At 43.8% G+C, this 17,397-nt stretch overlaps 1 protein-coding gene across 6 annotated transcripts in view; it reads left to right on the forward strand.

Moving 5' to 3' along the window:
* Window positions 1–17,397, forward strand: part of TLN2 (talin 2) — a 446,949-nt gene that overhangs the window by 127,199 nt on the left and 302,353 nt on the right. The gene's annotated exons all lie outside the window — the stretch shown is intronic.

Here is a 17,397-nt window from a genome sequence, read left to right on the forward strand (position 1 = left end):
TAGCTAGCATTTCAGAGTGGGCACCACGCTAAGTGTATTATATGCTGTTTCTTACTTAATCCTCTGAAGAACTTCATGAGGTTCAAAGTATGTTCCTTTTTACGGATGAGAAAACTGTGGGCTTTGAGCAGGTTATGGAGTTAGGAGACCCAAGTCTGTACAGACTCTGAAGCTGCCTGCAAGCTATAAATCTGCAACAGTGTAAATCTGGAATATATAATAATTCTAAACTTGTTTGCCCTTAATATATGGCTTTTCATATATGTGTGTACATTTGTAGAGAGAGTAATCATTGGCCAAATCTCAAAGGGAAATGTTGACAAGTCCATTGGCACAGTGGGAGAATTTAAAGACCGATTTCCTAGTAATTCATGTATCAAACGGGTGGACAGTAAAAGCAGTGAAGAATATAGAAGCTTAATGTAGTGGACATGTATAAAACATAGCTCCTATACCTGGAGCATACTTATTTTCAAGTACATGTGGAACATTTATGAAAAGTGACAAGGTGTACTCTTCAATAAATTTTAGAGTCAGTATCATTCAGGCTACTTAACATCAAAATCACTTAAGTGAGAAAGTAAAGATAAAAAGGCAGGTAAATGGTATAGTGCTCTGTGATTGTGAGATGGTCTTCAATCCCTTTCCCATGTTGAGCATCCAGACCCAGCTAGGAAGAGCTCAGCCTTGGCGGGCTAACCTGGCAGCAGGGCCGTAGAAAAGCCAGTCTGTTGTGGACCACCCCAGGGTTACTGGGCATTAGATGCTGGTCCTCTTTCCTTTTGAGGGGCCCAGGATGGAGAGTTGTTTGACATGGGAGCTGCTCTCTGCTTCCCAATTAGGCATTTTGTAAACATAAATCCCTACTCTTCCACTCTCTGAGGAGGGAGAGCCCTTAAAACCACCTGGGACTCCTTGTTTATGGGAATTACGGGCTGTTCCAGCATTCCTGTGCCCTGATAACATAGCCTTTTCAATGCTGGGAAATTAAAGCCTCTTGTTGCTACATAAATTAAAATCACTGCCTTGCAAAAAGCTGTGAATCGGAGCTTTGTAAATGGAGGATTTTATACTGCAAATTTTTCTGTTAATGTAGTAATTCTCATTCTCAGAGGGACGTGTGTGTGTGTTTGTAGGAAGCTGTCTTGGTTCCTGTTGGAGTGAGTGGTGCTTGTAGCAGTGTGGCATAGAGGGAAGATCTTGAGCTTGAGAGCCAGGGAGAGTGGTGTCACTGGGGATAATGGCCAATTAATTGAGGGAAAAGAATCTGAAAAAGAATATTATATACATATATATATATATGTGTGTGTGTGTGTGTGTGTGTGTACATACACACACACACAAAACTGAATCACTGTGCTGTACACCTGTACACCTGAAACTAACATGACATTGTAAATCAACTATACTTCAATTAAAAGAAAAAAGCCTATTGCTTCTCCTCTCTGAGCCTCAAACAGGGCTTCAGAAACCTACCTGGAATTAGACTCACAAAGGATAGATGAAATCATGTATTTTAGACAGCTGTGTGCCTAGCATATAGTAAGTGGCAGTAAATGATTCCTGTTGGGATTATTGTCACCTACAACTTCATTGATTCAGACTCATAGCTTTAGAATTTGCAGTCACTTGGGTTGTGTTCATATATGCATTACATGTTGGCTCTTCTTCACTCATTCCTACAGGTATTTGAGAAACTGTGGTAGGATCTAGAAGTTCAGGTTGGTTTCTGCTATCTATGATGAGTCTCCTAAGCAGGTGAATAGAGGGGAGCTTAGAATCAAAGGATTTTAAGTTTCAAAGAAACTTAAACTTCCTCCCTTCATTTCTTAACTTGAGAGGGTGGAAAAAAGGACCACAGAGTTCAAATGATTGACCTCAAGTCATGAAGGTAGCTAGATAGGACAAGAAGAATGTTGTAGTCATTGCCACGGTTACCAGCATAGTACCTGTGTGTGTTAATTCATGTCGTAACATCTTTATGAGGGCGCTGCTGCTATTCCAATCTTATAAGTAAGGAATCTGAGGCTTAGGGAATGTACATCCCTTGGTTAAGGTCATGCAGCTCCTGCCCTGTTCTGTCTGGCTGCAGACCTCGCCCTCCTATCCAGAGCCCTGCACTGCTTCTTTGGTGTGTTTAATCTACTTAATTAAGTTGCTAAAGCCAGCCATGTGTTGTCCTTCAGCGAGGGATCTTCTTGCACAAAGTGAGGATCATGTATAAAATGTCCTCAGATCTCCCTGAAATGTATACCAGTCTCTTAGAGATGATTTAAAACCGGCCTGGGATTAACTTGTACATACAGATTTATGTGACTTGGTTCTACTAGAATTTATTGAATACATCCCCATGTTCGCTTCTGAAATTGGGTCATTCACGAGGCCCCATGGGCACCTCCCACCCGCTCTCCCCCAGTCACATCTTCTCAGGTCATTGGCAGGATTGGACTTGAGGTTAGTCCAATTTCTCTTCTGTGATTAATGTTAGAATTATTTGCTCTTTTCCTCAGGTACCAGAAATGGGTGGAAATTTACTGCCATCACCCATTTCTTGCCAATTTTGACTGCTTCTCCTTTGTTGCCTTATATTACATCTTCAGGAATAGATTGCCATATCCTTGCAGAAAATGAGACGCTTGCTTAGACTTGGGGCTGTTTTGTCTGGAAGGACCCTTAGGGTAGGTGAAGGGATGAGGAGACCGAGTCCCAGAGAGGGGATGTCCCCACAGACACTGCTGTTCATCAGTGGCGCTGAGGCCAGTGATGCCGTGCTCGTCATCACCCAGCACCTCACCACACTCCTGCCTCTAGTTCAGGCCTTCAGCCAACTCCCCGTGCCCCCACCATGCCAGCCTGCTGAGGAATTCTGATCGTCTGTTGGTCAGAACTCTTTGCAGTGTGGTGTTGGATCCACAACTGGAGGCTTTAGTCTTGCATTAATGGTGGTCGTGGGGCATGAAGGGGTGAGTGGCAGTCATCAGTGGTATGGTTGGCCATGTAGATTGTTTGCACATTTATTATTTTTCCTTATACAAGTGATGCACTCAGATAACAAACCTAATAGGCAAAACAGTTAAGGAAAACTATTTTCTGATGACTGCGGAAACATGGGTGCCTCTCCCTTAGCCGTGCACACAGGCACACGTATAGCCGTCATTCTCGTGCACTTTGACCCTTGGTTTGCACACATGCATGCCTGGGACTTTGCTTTTGCAGCTCTTCCGAGTCCCCTCTGAGACCCAGTGAGGGTGACTCCAGGCCCCAGTTCAGGCCTCGGCTCTTGGGTGGTCTGGCTGGTCCCAGGGGCCCTTTCCTCAGTGGGTTAAGAGGCATTGTCCTCTGCTGGGCAGAATCCCTTGGAGATCTTAAAAGTGTCTGCCTCCAAATAGAAACAAAACTTGTAAAATCTCATGTAGCCTCTGTCAGCTTAGGACACGGGCCCAAATGGATGTCTCCCAGACCCTGTCCCAAGGGATCTCTATTTCTGTTGGTGAGTTTGGAAATATTCTCTTTGTGTGAAAGGTAATGGAGGGGTTACAGAAACTGGGTCCTGTTCTCAGTGAGCTCCTTACAAACAAGCCTGTGTGTGTACAGATAAGTGGTGAATCATCAAGAAGTTAGGCTATAGAGTGTAGCAAGACTTAAGTGTACGGGTGGGCATTGACGTATGTATGCACCTATATGCAATCTATCTGTGGAGTCTGTTAGAGTCTATATGTGTATCTACAAAATACACACTTGCATATGTGTACAGGTACATACACACACATGCGTGGTACCAAAGACACTCTGAGCCATGAGTTTCTCTTTGATGCTTGGGAAAGCCTCCAAGGGAAATTTTGGGAGTGTGGGCCCCGGAGGGTGGGCTGGATTTTGGATTGTAGGTGAGAAGTACATATTGTAGCTGCTGGAATTGGGAAAGATGTCAGGCATTCGTTGCTAGAATCTGGACTTTTCTTTGGATCCCCCACAGACCATTTGAAGTGATGATGATTTGAGCAGGGCTGGGCCTTCTGTGGGATGTCCACTGGTGTTAGTGTGACTCCCCTCGTAGAGTCCTGCCCGGGTGAGCTGGGACCTTTGTCTTTGTACTGCTGGTCTGGGGATAAAAATCCCAGTGCTTCTCCCTCAGGTAACCATTGACCTATGTTGTGGGTGTTAAAGAAAGCCCTGCTTTGATGAAAAGGTCACCTGGCTTATTACCTGTTCTGGGGTGGAGGTGTTTCAGCAGGGCAGGAGGGTCACTGGACTCTCAGATTAGTAACAGCAACATCTGTCATGGGCAAAGATGGTCTCACTCCCTAGGGGAAATAATGGTAAGTCAATCCCAAAGATGAACGTGTGCCTTGGGAACTTGACAGGAAATTCCTTCCATGTTACTCCCACAATGGAGCAGGAAGATTCTCTCTACAGATGGTATTTTGACCTGGAGCACATGGAGACCTCTTCCTGAATGTAGTAAGGCTTTTTTTTTTTCTTACAGAGTGAATCAGCTATACATATACATATATCCCCATTATCTCCTCCCTCTTGTGTCTCCCTGCCACCCTCCCTATCCCACCCCTCTAGGTGGTCATAAAGCACGGAGCTGATCTCCCTGTGCTATGTGGCTGCTTCCCACTAGCTATCTATTTTACTGTAGTAAGGCTTTAACTCACAATTCCTGGGCTGGCTTTTGTCTGGCGGTTCTGATCAGCCTCTTTTTCTCAAAGGGAAAAATGTTTTTGATGATAAAAATACAAAATGATCATTACTGAAAGTATTGTAAAAACAGAAGAATAAACTAATATTCTAAAACCCACAGCAACTCTTAGAATTTTTTTTAAAGGAATTCCTTTATATTTATTTATTTATTTATTTTTGGCTGTGTTGGGTCTTCGCCTCTGTGCGTGGGCTTTCTCCAGCTGCAGCCAAGTGGGGGCCACTCTTCATCGCGGTGCACGGGCCTCTCACTATCACAGCCTCTCTTGTTGCGGAGCGCAGGCTCTAGACGCGCAGGCTCAGTAGTTGTGGCTCACGGGCCTAGTTGCTCCGCGGCATGTGGGATCTTCCCAGGCCAGGGCTCGAACCCACGTCTCCTGAATTGGCAGGCAGACTCTCAACCACTGCGCCACCAGGGAAGCCCAACTCTTAGTATTTTGGTAGAGTTCCTCTTAGTCTTTTTCTCTGTGCATCTTTAAGTTTTTAATTTTGCCAGATTATGTAAATAACACACGTGGAAAATATAAAATTAAATCACGTGCATGTATTATTAACCCGGGAGATACCTGCTGTTAACATTTTAGTACATTTCTTTAACGTTTTCCTGTTTTTATAGATGGATATGTATATATAGTTTTCCTGCAATAAAATTAGGATATATTTTAAATACTTTATATCGTTTTCAATTTTATATTTTCATTTTTAAATTAATATTGACAGTTCTTAGGTTATAATGCTATTTTGAACTGTGTAAATGTAGTTTAAATTGATACGTAATTTACGTGGATATATCAAAATTGACCTAATCAGTTCCCGTACATCTTTGTACAGAAAGCTTTTTCAGTGTTTCAGGATGGATTATCAGTAGTGGAATTACATGGGTTGAAGGAACGTTTTTTAGAGCTTTTAACATACACTGTCCATTACTACTGAAGAGAGATGTGGGGAGAACTCTTGACTACAACTTCATACGCAGCTGGTCTCTTCTCCCTCATTCCATCCCCAGTCCCAGCCTCCCCTACCTCTTTCGCTTATTTTCTTATTTTACTTTAAATTTTTTTGACTTAGCCCGTACATGCATGCAAGGCAGATATGTGGGGAAAGTAATTATCCTTCTTACTTCTGTCTCTTGGACACCAGTTTCCTTGCCCAGAAGGAACCGTCTCTCATATTCCATAATCTATTTGCCTATTCAGCGATCAATTGACTTTTTTTGGGGTTTCTCATATTTTGTTATTCTTAATGAATATCCATGAGCAGATATAAATTCACATATATGTGAAATGCTAAGAAATCTCTGAAAGTAGAATTGTTGGGTCAAATGAGTATCAATTAAAAAAATTGATAGCTATTGCCACATTTCTTTCTTTGGAGGAAAGATGTATGAGGGTCCCATTTCTCCACTCCTGGATCCACACTGTTAGGCTTTTTGATCTTTGGCTTTCTGAAAGATGAAAAAGTGACTTACTGTAGTTTTAATTTGCATTTCTCTTGTAAGTGGGGTTGAGTATCTTTTACATGTTTGTTGAAGAACTGTCTTAATTCCTTTCGACAGTTGTTCATACTTTTGTGCCTTTTTTCTGTTAGGTTGTTGGTCTACTTATCCATTTGTTGGCTCTCTGAGTCCTTTGTTTGCATTGCAAACAATTTTTCCTAGTTTATCATTTGTCATTGTACTTATTTTATAGTGTATTTTTGTGTTTTTTGGACTTAAGAAATACATACAGTATATTTTCCCCCTAGTACTATTATGGATTTGCTTTTCGTCCCTGAATCATTATCTACAAGTTCGAAGAGGTTCAGGATGTTAAGTATTTCAGATGAAGTCTTTGCATCTCCTGAAGGCAGTCCATTTGGGAATCATTGCCTTAGAGTAAGTGTGTGACCCAGGTAATGAGTGACCCATGTTTACGTAATGAAGACTAAGCTACTCTGAATAGTATTCACTGGGAATAACATACCCAGCCGCCAGCCAGATGCCCAACACAGCCCCTTGCAACATGCTGCATGACTGTCCCTGTTGGCAGTCATGGTCCTGTCCTGGGATGTGGGCCCAGAACAGCCCCTGAAATACTCCTGCAAAAGAGACCAGATCTTTCCCTTGTTTGCAAAAGTATGGGTCTTGCTTCATGTGGTAAATACTGACTTGGCAACAGGACCATGCTTCCCTGTACTTTGGTTTTTGTGAATTGGATGGCTTGGTGGAGTTGAAAGGGCCTCACATGTGGTATTTTAGCCATGGTTGCTCACCTGCTCTATTATGACCTTGGGCAAAACACTCAACAGCCTCGATCGGTTCTTCCTCCAAAAATTGGTAGTTTCAGTGCCTCAGAGTTGTGAAGCTAAGATTAATGAGTCTGATAATTCTCATTTAACTGTATTTAGGTTGGGTGGGTAATTGACCTCAAATTTTTATGTGTGCAGAAATCTGTGGGGGAAGGGGTTGTGAAACATGTGGATTCTTGAGCCCAGGAGTGTGCATTTTTACTACTTAAGTGATTCTGAAGCAGATGACCCATAATTTACACTTTGAGAAACTCAAAACTAACTAAATCTTAGAGTTGGGAGAGTCGGGGAAAGTTGGTAGGGATGCTTCCTCTGGTTTCAGCCTCCATCCCTACCCTTCACCCAACAGTGATCCATTTGGATCAAGCCTACATTTAGTTACAAGAGCTCTTATTCAGGTCTTTAGACTCTAAGGATCTATCTATCTATCTATCTATCTATCTATATATATATACACACACACATACATACATATATATATATATGTATTTACAGATACACACTAAGATAGTATTTTTCTTTCACATATCACTGGTTATTTAACAAGGAACTTTACTGCTGAGGTTAATGCCAGGAGGGCTTGAATTAGGGCAAAATTATGTCTTCATGGGTGTTTGCAGATGATAGCACCAGGCCTATAGACATCTCTGGCATTCTGCCCATAGAGAAAAGTTGGTCTTTCTGTCCAGCAACCTGTGGGCAGCTGTCGAGAAAGCCCTGTGAATTACTATGAGTTTATGATGTGACCAGTACCCCATTCTGGTGGCTTCAAGGCTCTGGTAAGTGGCTGCCCTCTGCTTATGGAGTGAACCAAAGGTGTTTGCTGGTTGCCTAGATCAGCAGGTGCTGGGTCACTTGCCTCTGTATAGTGTGTACAGTGCTTCCCAGATGTCAGTGTGGCTATCAATCACCAGGGATTAAAACACAGATTCTGATTTAGCAGGTCCAGGCTGTGACCTGAGGGGGTCTACATTTCCAGTAAGCTCCCGGGTGGGAGGTCCAGGGACCTCACTTTGCATGGAAGGGATTAGGAGCTAGACCTAGATTTAAAGCCTGGCTCTGCCATTTCAGCTGTGCTACCTGTGTGCCTTTGTTTACTAGAGTTACCTTGCCCAGCCTCGGTTTTCTTCTCTGTATGATAGAGACAGTGTGATTGAGTGGGATAATCTGTAAGCACCTAGCTGGACAAATGTTAGCAGTCTTCCAAGTAGACAGTGGTTTATGAGACAGGGAAGAAGTAAAGAACACCAGTAATTGGATTTTCACCTAAATGTATCAGAACAATACATTTTGGACACATTGGGAGGCTTCCCAGTTGAACAGATTTTTAACAGTATCAAAAGAAAGATTTTGAGTATTAGGTAATGCTGTGGTCAAGATGTTTTTCCTTTTAACATGAGTCTATGGTTCATCCTGTTCTGAGACCTCTGAGAAGAATTTAACCTATGTAAACATGGTGTGTTGGCCAATATATGTCTGGCAGTGTTGGTTTGGTCAGGGAGTAGAGGTTTATGAGAATTAAATCTCTGATGCCTAGGTTTCCTAACTTGATATGTAGAAACTGACTTCTAGTTTCTTGTTTGGCAACCTCTTTTTTGGGAATTATATTTGTGATTTTTGTAGGGACATTTGCCTGTATTCTTAGGAGGCATAAGTTCTAAACCCGTCTCTGCTGCTAACTTAGGCTCTGTGGCCCACAGCCCTGGGCCTTAGTTCCATCCTTCGCTCCATATAAGCTCCTAGAGGACAGAGGCTTGTCTGCCCTACTCACTGCTAGGTATAGTGCACAGGCTAGGTTCTCAGTAACTACCTGTTGAGTGAACGCGGGACTTGGTCAGCACCCATGCTTCTTAAACTTTAATGTGCATTTGGATCACCCAGGTTCCTGTTAAGACACTTTCTGACCCAGCAGGTTTGGGGTGGGGCCTGAGATTCTGCATTTCTAACCAGTTCTAGGTGATGCCTATGGTGGTTTGCGTATCACTTTGAACAGCAAGTTTCTAGAAATCTGTTCTGTGATCTGTAGAAATCCTTGTAATCTATTTCTCAAGGTCAGTTTCTAAACACCAGCTGGTTCTTTGACCAGCAGTCTCGGGCCCTACCTGCCTTGACCTAAGGACTGTCTGGATCGTGGTTTTCGTGTCTCTGACCATTTATTTAGTTCGTATTTCTTTAGAACATTGGTCCTCCAAGCAGTAGCAGCAGCATCCCCTGAAAATTGGTTCCAAATGCAGATTCTGGGGCCCCACCCCCGACCTCGTGAATCAGACGCTCCGGGGTCGGATCAGCAGTCTATTACAATCAGCCGTCCAGGGGATTCTGATGTTTGAGCACAACTGCACTGCTTTAAAACTTGTCAGCAGGTTTTGAAGCAATTTAGTGCGCTACTAGTTGGAGATCCAGCCCCTTTTATTTGGCTTATGGATCATGCCAGTGTCTTGAAACCTAATGAAAGTTGATAGAAAAAAAAAAAATTGGAAACTTGGGTAGATGTTAGTGGACTTCCCTGGGTGACTGGAAGGTAGGTGCAGATGTGATTCACTGGTTCAGAGCCACATTTCTATGGATACATGTGAATAAGATCACTTTTGCCTGTGTCCTTCCTCTGGAGAATTAGGAGACATGGCTGCCCATTGGAATCGATGCCCATGGGGTTTTTAAAACTATTGGTACTTGGAGACTGAAGTGATCGATCTGGGGCGCAGCCTGGGCAGCAGGATTTTTAACAGCTCTTTGGCTGGTTTTTCATATGCTAAGGTTAAGAATTACTAGGTTAAATAGATACATCATTGGATTCTTTTTCCACTGTATGTTTTAAATTTATTTTTAATTTCCATACAATAACTCTTTGTGTATATGTATGAGTTTTGACAAATGTAGAGTCATGAAATCACCACTGCACTCAAGATTCCTAGCATTTGGTTTTCATAAACGCACTTCTGGGGTTTTCCTCTTTAACATGACAAACCGGAAACACATGGCCTTCTCTTGCTGTGTATTATTACTCTTGCTGTTCTTGCTGTTACTGTCTGAAATCCCACATCTTTCAATAAGTGTAAATTTCAAAACTGTTTCCTAACTCTTAATTGCTGTGCCATTTGGAGACCTTCTTAATCAGTGGTTTGCAGTGTTGGAGAAATGCACCCCAGGTCACACCCCAGACCAGCTAGACAGAATCTCTAGGGGAGGCCCAGGCATTGGCCTTTGTAAAGCTGCCCAGGTGTTACTAATGGGCAGTCAGGCCCGAGGACCACTCCTCTGATTCTCCCATAAAGTACCTCTGGGTGAAAATGGTTCTTATCAGACATAGATGCTTCTGACATTTAATTTTTCCTTCTGGGGCACCAATTTGGGTGCAGTTTTGAAAAGGATTCAAGGAAAGTGACTTCTTAGAGTTTACTGATTGTTCATCAACTTGAGATTTTCACTTACTTGCGGTGAAATACCATCGACTGGTACAACACGTTGGTTTTGTCTTCCCTCTGTGGGGTCTGTGAACAGCATTGTAATTGTGCAGATCGTAATCGTGCAGCCTGTGCAGCAGTGCCGGGGAGGCTGTCTCAGTGATGTCCCAGGCTCACATGTGCTTTCATTGTGGGAGTGAGGGAAGTGATGGATGGCTAGGGCTTTGTAAAGTCAGTGGAATGCTTTCCTGACTTACCTGTTTCCAAGAATAGATGCTGTAATTGTAGTTCTTCAAAGGCGTTTTCTAAATAAGTAGTATTCAGGGAACACCTTCTTCTCCGGGACTAACAGCTCCTTGGTATTCAGGGGTTACGGGCTAATCTTCCAGCAGTGCTTCTTTAGTCCAGAAGCTGAACAAGCTCACCCAGAGGTGCTAGCTCCTGGAAGTGGAGTAATGCCACCTTTTACATGATGTTTCTAAAATTCTTTAAAGAAGTTGATCTCATGGGATGCTTAGAACAAACTCATTTTACAGATAAGGAAACTGAGTCTCAAGGGAAGAAGGGATTTAGTTGCTCAGTCCCTCAGCTGGTTCTTACTCTTAGACCACAGCCCTGGATGGTTTACCCATTGGTTAGGTTCATCCAAGAGGCTAGTTGATGGATGAGAGGATTTAAAGGGGTAGTTCTATCAAATTCAAGCCTGATTGATTGCCCAGCTCTTCTACTGCAGGGAAGTTTTGGTCTTGAGAGCCCAGTTTGTACATTTAATTGGGGCACATTTTCCTTTTTATGGAATTCAGGAGGATCCTAAATGTTTTAACTGCTACCTCTTGTCCCAACAATTGTCCTCCAAGACCTTGAACTCCAGCCTTTCTTTGTTTTTACTGTTCTAATATCACCTCTGTTATTTTATCAAGAGTTTAAGGATCGCATTATCATGGCCATTGCTATATGAGCATTTCTGCCCCAGTAGCCCTAATTCTTACAGGATCCCTGCAAAGTATTATCATCATCATTACTCTGCGCTACTCTGCATTAGATGTAATGTAACTTGTCCAAGGCCTCAGACCTCAAAGTGTTTGCAACTCAGCTGTGTCAGACGAATAAATTATTTCCAAATTGTGGAATGGAAAGGTCATTTCAGGGACATGTACTTATGGAAGCAAATTCTGTGCCCAGTGTGTGGAGGGCTCTTTAGGATGTCCTGCCTCCTTGGTTTTGTTTTATTTTATTATTTGTTTTATTTTTGGCCGTGTTGCGTCTTTGTTGCTGCGTGCGGGCTTTCTCGAGTTGCGGCGAGCGGGGGCTACTCCTCGCTGCAGTGCGTGGGCTTCTCATTGCCGTGGCTTCTCTTGTTGCGGAGCATGGGCTCCAGGCGCACGGGCTTCAGCAGTTGTGGCACGCAGTCTCAGTAGCTGTGGCTCACGGGCTCTACAGCGCAGGTTCAGTAGCTGTGGTGCACGGGCTTAGTTGCTCTGCGGCATGTGGGATCTTACCGGGCCGGGGATCAAACCCATGTCCCCTGCATTGACAGGCGGATTCCCAACCACTGCACCACTAGGGAAGCCTGCCTCCTTGGTTTTAGACTTGGGGGTCTTAGATTTCTACATCCACAGGGTTCAATGTGCACTTTCTAAGAGGCCAAAAGAGGTGAGTTCTGCCTGTAAATCAGAAGGTTAAGTCCTCTCCTCTAACCCCTTTATTCGTGAAGAGCAATATACCTACTTGACACTCTTAGGCCATTTGTGAATCAATAAGCCTGGGACTGTCACTCTGAAAAATTGTTAGGAGTTCTATACAAATGGAATGCTTAAAAAAAAAAATCTGGGGGAAAGATATATCTGACTGGATTTACTCTGGAGAGAAGGTGAGTGCTTTACAACCTAATGATTATCACAATAAAGCATCTTTATTCTTCAGAGGGACATAAAATGACAGTAGACCTTAAAGTACTGTATCCAGTACCTTACTTCTGGTGGGGGCTGATTTAGGGTGATTCAGTTATGATTTGCAAAGAGACACTGCCAGTGGAATCTAAAGTTTAAGGCTAACGTTGAAGCAGAAACCATAGCTCACCTGCATGGAAAGTTTTGAATGATTTTCTCTCCCTGGTGGTCCCCCTGCCCCCACCTTAGTGCATCTCCTATCAGAACTGCCTTGGAATTTGCTTGCTTAATCTGACCATCTCAGGAGCATTAAAAAAAACATTTATTGAAGTATGGTTGATATACAGTGTTGTGTTAATTTCTGCTGTACGGCAAAGTGATTGTTATACACATATATTCTTTTCCATTATGGTTTAATTACAGGATATTGAATATAGTTCCCTGTGCTATACAGTAGGACCTTATAGTTTATCCATCCTATATATAATAGTTTGCATCTGTTAGTCCCAAACTCCCACTCCATCCCCCCCGTACCCCCTCCCCCTTGGCAACCACAAGTCTGTTCTCTATATCTGACTCTGTTTCTGTTTCGTAGATATGTTCATTTGTGTCATTTTAGATTCCAGCATTTTTGTTTTTATCTGTGTAGGATGTTGGGCGTGGAGAGGGTTGTCCTGTTATGATACACATGCCAAGCTTGGGTGGTGGGTGGGATTGGTAGGTAATACAACCCACTATGCTTTGAGTAGTTTTGGTGGTGGTAATGGTGGCATTCCTAACAAATCCATCGCTGAGTGGGCCCAGGTCCAGAAAGGGGCAGCTCAAGTGATCCAGGTGATAGAGCACCTTCAGTGGGAGGGAGATACTCAAGAGATGAGGAGTCTGCAGTCAGTTTTAGACAAGGGCCTGATGGAGCTGTGAAGAAAGTCAGCATCACAGTGAAAGCTGTGAGCAGGGTGAGCACAAGCTTGTCTGTCAAATAACAGCACTAGGATTAGTGGGCATCTGTGGAGCTGGAGGGAGGGAGGTACACTGTCTGGTGGGCATTAATCCAAAAGGCTCATTACCTCTGTGCACTGGTTAGACAGCTAAGCATCTACTGGCCATGAAGTGCTTTGGAGAGATTTTTAAAAGTTTAAAGTGTTCTCCCTACTGTCCATCTGGCCATCATCTTATCTTTTCCTTGGCTTGTCTTATTCAATAAACATTATTTGAAGACCTACTATGTGCCTGTATTAGGCACTGGAAACTACAAAAAGGAACAGAAGTATGGTTTGACATAACTACTAGACCTCCAACTCAGCTTAAAGGAATTCATCATTATGTCCTGGATTTCCATTAAACATAAAATATAAAACCACCAAAACCAAAAAAATGAGCAAATGTCCCAGCCCTCAAAGAGCACTTGATAAAATTGGGAGTGGAAGACGTAGGAACCAATCATTATCAAATGATGTGGGTTGGTGTGCAGAGAGAGAGATGGGCGAGGCATTATGGGAATACAGAGGTGTGGTACCCAACATGGTTTTGAGGTGGGATTGGTTATCCCAGAAAGCTTTCTGGAGGTGAGGAAAGGAATGTTGGCCGTAGCTGGTGGTGTTGAGGAGGGAAGATTTTTCAGCCAAAAGGTGAGAAAATCCTTGCAGAGGGCTGGGGGCTGTACTTTGGAACTCCAAGATGTTCAGTCTTTCTGGGGTATTCGGAGTGGTGACAGATGTGAGAGATGAGAAAGTGCCAGTGATGGTGGGCCTTTCCACCTGGGGGCATCAGTTTGGATTTGATTCTAAAGGGGGTTCAGCAGTAGATTCACAGGTCACGGTGCGTGATCTAGTTGGAAAGATGAAATTAATGTACTTGTGGGGAAAAATCACCCAGGAGTTGAGGCAGTAACAGTGCCCATGTCTCTAATGGGATTTTTGGGGGAAGGTAGGGATTTGGAGATCTTTCCGTAATCTTTGACACGTGGCAACTCAACTCTGCTGTGCTGTCGATGTTTGCTGTGGTCACAGTTCACTACAGAACAGAGATGGACTCTGTACCTGTCCAGGTGAAGGGAGATTCGCATGCTTGAGGAACCAGGCCACAGTTTGTGAAGTCAAAGTTAAGAGGTTGACTCAAATTTTCACCCGGGCTTGCGGACATGACTTGCTGGTACTTTCCTGGCCCTCCTGGTGAGGCCAGTGGTGAACAGTGGGTCTCCCCGAGTAGATTTTTGTAGCTGTGATACAGTAATGAGGTTCATTGAATTTGTCTAGTTTCGTGTATGTTTTAATTTTTTTTTTTTTTTTGTGGTACGCGGGCCTCTCACCGTTGTGGCCTCTCCTGTTGCGGAGCACAGGCTCCGGACGCGCAGGCTCAGCGGCCATGGCTCACGGGCCCAGCTGCTCCACGGCATGTGGGATCCTCCCGGACCGGGGCACGAACCTGTGTCCCCTGCATCGGCAGGCGGACTCTCAACCACTGCGCCACCAGGGAAACCCTAAAATTTTTTATAATAACGTTAAAGATGGGGAAAATAATAGCTTCACAGGTTTTCATGATAATGAAATGAGATCTAACACTAGTGAAGATCTCACCCAGCACCATGCTTGGTGACAATTGACTTCTGCTATTATTGACCACTGTCTTGGCCGAATTTCACCTTTCCTTCTGCAGTCTGTTAGTTTTTCCTCTTTCTTGGCCCTGTCTTCTGTTTCCGGCCTGGAATTTGCCCTTTGTATTTTGGACAGTCCAGCTTTTCTGGTTTTGACCCTGGACGGTACTTGGAAGGACAAGCCTGTATTGCTTCTTTTCTTGACCTCATCTCACCCAGGGGACCACCTCTGCTGACCACCCCAGTCCTAGGGCTACCCTGGGATCAGCATGCTTGATTGGAGCTGTATTGGCCCAGGTACCCCTTGTGTATTGTGTGTGTGTTTGGGGGTAGGGAGGGTGAGGAGGTTTTGGGGGGAGGTTGAAATGGGAAGAGAATGTGCCGAAGACAGCACAATTGACAATATCCCCCTTTATACAGTGGATAGCTTCTTGAAACGCTTTGTAAAAATTAATCTTCCTTAAATCATATTTGTTCACACATGTACAATAGTGAAGTCAGTGTGAAGTCTATCACTTGATGTGCCTGTAGACATTATTTATTTTTTAAATGCTATCAAATCCAATATTATCTTTTTTTTTTCTTTTCATTTTTGGCTACGTTGGGTCTTCGTTGCTGCACACAGGCTTTCTCTAGTTGCGGCGAGAGGGGGCTACTCTTCGTTGCGGTGCGCGTGCTTCTTATTGCGGTGGCTTCTCTTGTTGTGGAGCATGGGCTGTAGGCGCTCAGGCTCGGTAGTTGTGGCTTATGGGCTCTAGGCACGTGGGCTTCAGTAGTTGTGGCGCACGGGCTTAGTTTCTCCGCAGCATGTGGGATCTTCCCAGACCAGGGCTTGAACCCATGTCCCCTGCATTGGCAGGCAGATTCTTAACCACTGCGCCACCAGGGAAGTCCCTGTAGACATTATTGTATAGATGTTTATTATAACTTCAAGGATATTTGTTTCCATTTTGTATTGAGCCTCAATTGTTAGTGACTTTCAACCTTTTTGTGTCTTCTGGCTACTCCAGATACTTTGCTAAGTTGCAGATTACTTGTAAACAACCTGTTTAATATACTGGGTGAAAAGACTAGAGGAACTCTGGTGAATCCTTTCATAAGAAGCAAAGAATATTTAGGCCTTGTTAAGTGCCAGATATTGTCCCGGCACTAAGTCCTTTCTTGCCCCTCATTGATTTGTAAGATGCTCTTTTTGAAGTAATCATTACCTCCATTTTTGCTTTTCCAGTGTCACATACCTAGTACATACTCGGATTCTTTTGGTTGTAAGCAAAAGAAAATCTACTGCAGATCGATTGAAATGATGAAGGGAATTCAGTGGTTTTTGTGACTGAGAAATAAAGCGATGGGATATGCTAGAGATTCATGTTGCTATTAGGGATCTAGTTCCACATCTATAGGACTCGCTTGGCTCTGCCCTTCTCTATATGGGGGCCTTACCCTCAAACTGTCTTCAACTCATGGAAGCAGCAATAGCCTCAGACGTTCTAGGTCTTACAAAGGAGCACTCCATCAACCAAGGAAGGGCCAGCAACTGTGAACCAGCACTGCAAGCACAGGCTTGAGATTCACGAGGATTGGACTGGTTGAGGTCATGTGCTTGCCCTAAACCGATCACTGTGGCCAAAGAAAGGGATTCCACTGCTTGGGTTGACTCTAGGACATGTGTCCTGAAGCCGAGGAGTGAAGTCAGCTTCTTGAGAAGCACAAATGCAAGCAGAGGCTGTTAGAAGGAAGTGAGTGCTGGGGAGGCCATTCACAGATGTCCACTACAGGGACAGGGCTGGGGTTTGAATGCAGTATTTGGTCCAATCCCAGAACCTTGTCATCCAAATGATACCTCCTTTAGAGTTGCTTCCCCCCAAGACAGTTATTAACTGATAGCTAATAACCCTTACTCTCAGTGTTGTTTCTCAGAAAGCCTTGGGCCTTAGTCCTTTTCATGTCACTGTCTAGGAGTCTGACTTGTCCCACATCATCTAATTGTTCAGAAACTCAGTATGCTCAACTGTTAAGTAAGGGGGTTGGAATAGATTAATTCATCCTCTATTTATTGAGTGCCTCTGATGCCAGGTTCTATGTCAGGGGCTAGAGATAAAACAATAGGCAATGTACCCATGGCCTCTGCCCTTATGGACTTGGTTGAAAAGATAGGCATTAACTAAATGGTAAGACAGATGTACGATGGAGCTCTGACACATGCCTGGCCCTTAGCAAATAGTTACTGAAGGAATGAAATAAGAACACAAATACAGACTTTTAAGCTGTGTTCAGTGCTACTGTGGGGAGCCATAAAGGCAGTTGTGGGAGGACTATGGTGAATAAGAACCCAGGATGGAGCCTTGGAAGAGTGTTCCCATTTAGAGCCTAGGGCTGCTGTGAAGGGCAGTATGCACTTGGAGATCTGTCTGCCCCTCAGGGACTCTGATGGCCTTCGAGTTCCAACAATCTAAGAGTTAATGAAGGGTCACCTCAAGTTTCTTTATGTTCCTTCTCTCTCCAAACTCCGTAAGAGAAGTTACCT

Source organism: Tursiops truncatus, chromosome 2, assembly GCF_011762595.2.
Source record: "Tursiops truncatus isolate mTurTru1 chromosome 2, mTurTru1.mat.Y, whole genome shotgun sequence".
In the NCBI taxonomy this organism is placed as follows: domain Eukaryota; kingdom Metazoa; phylum Chordata; class Mammalia; order Artiodactyla; family Delphinidae; genus Tursiops; species Tursiops truncatus.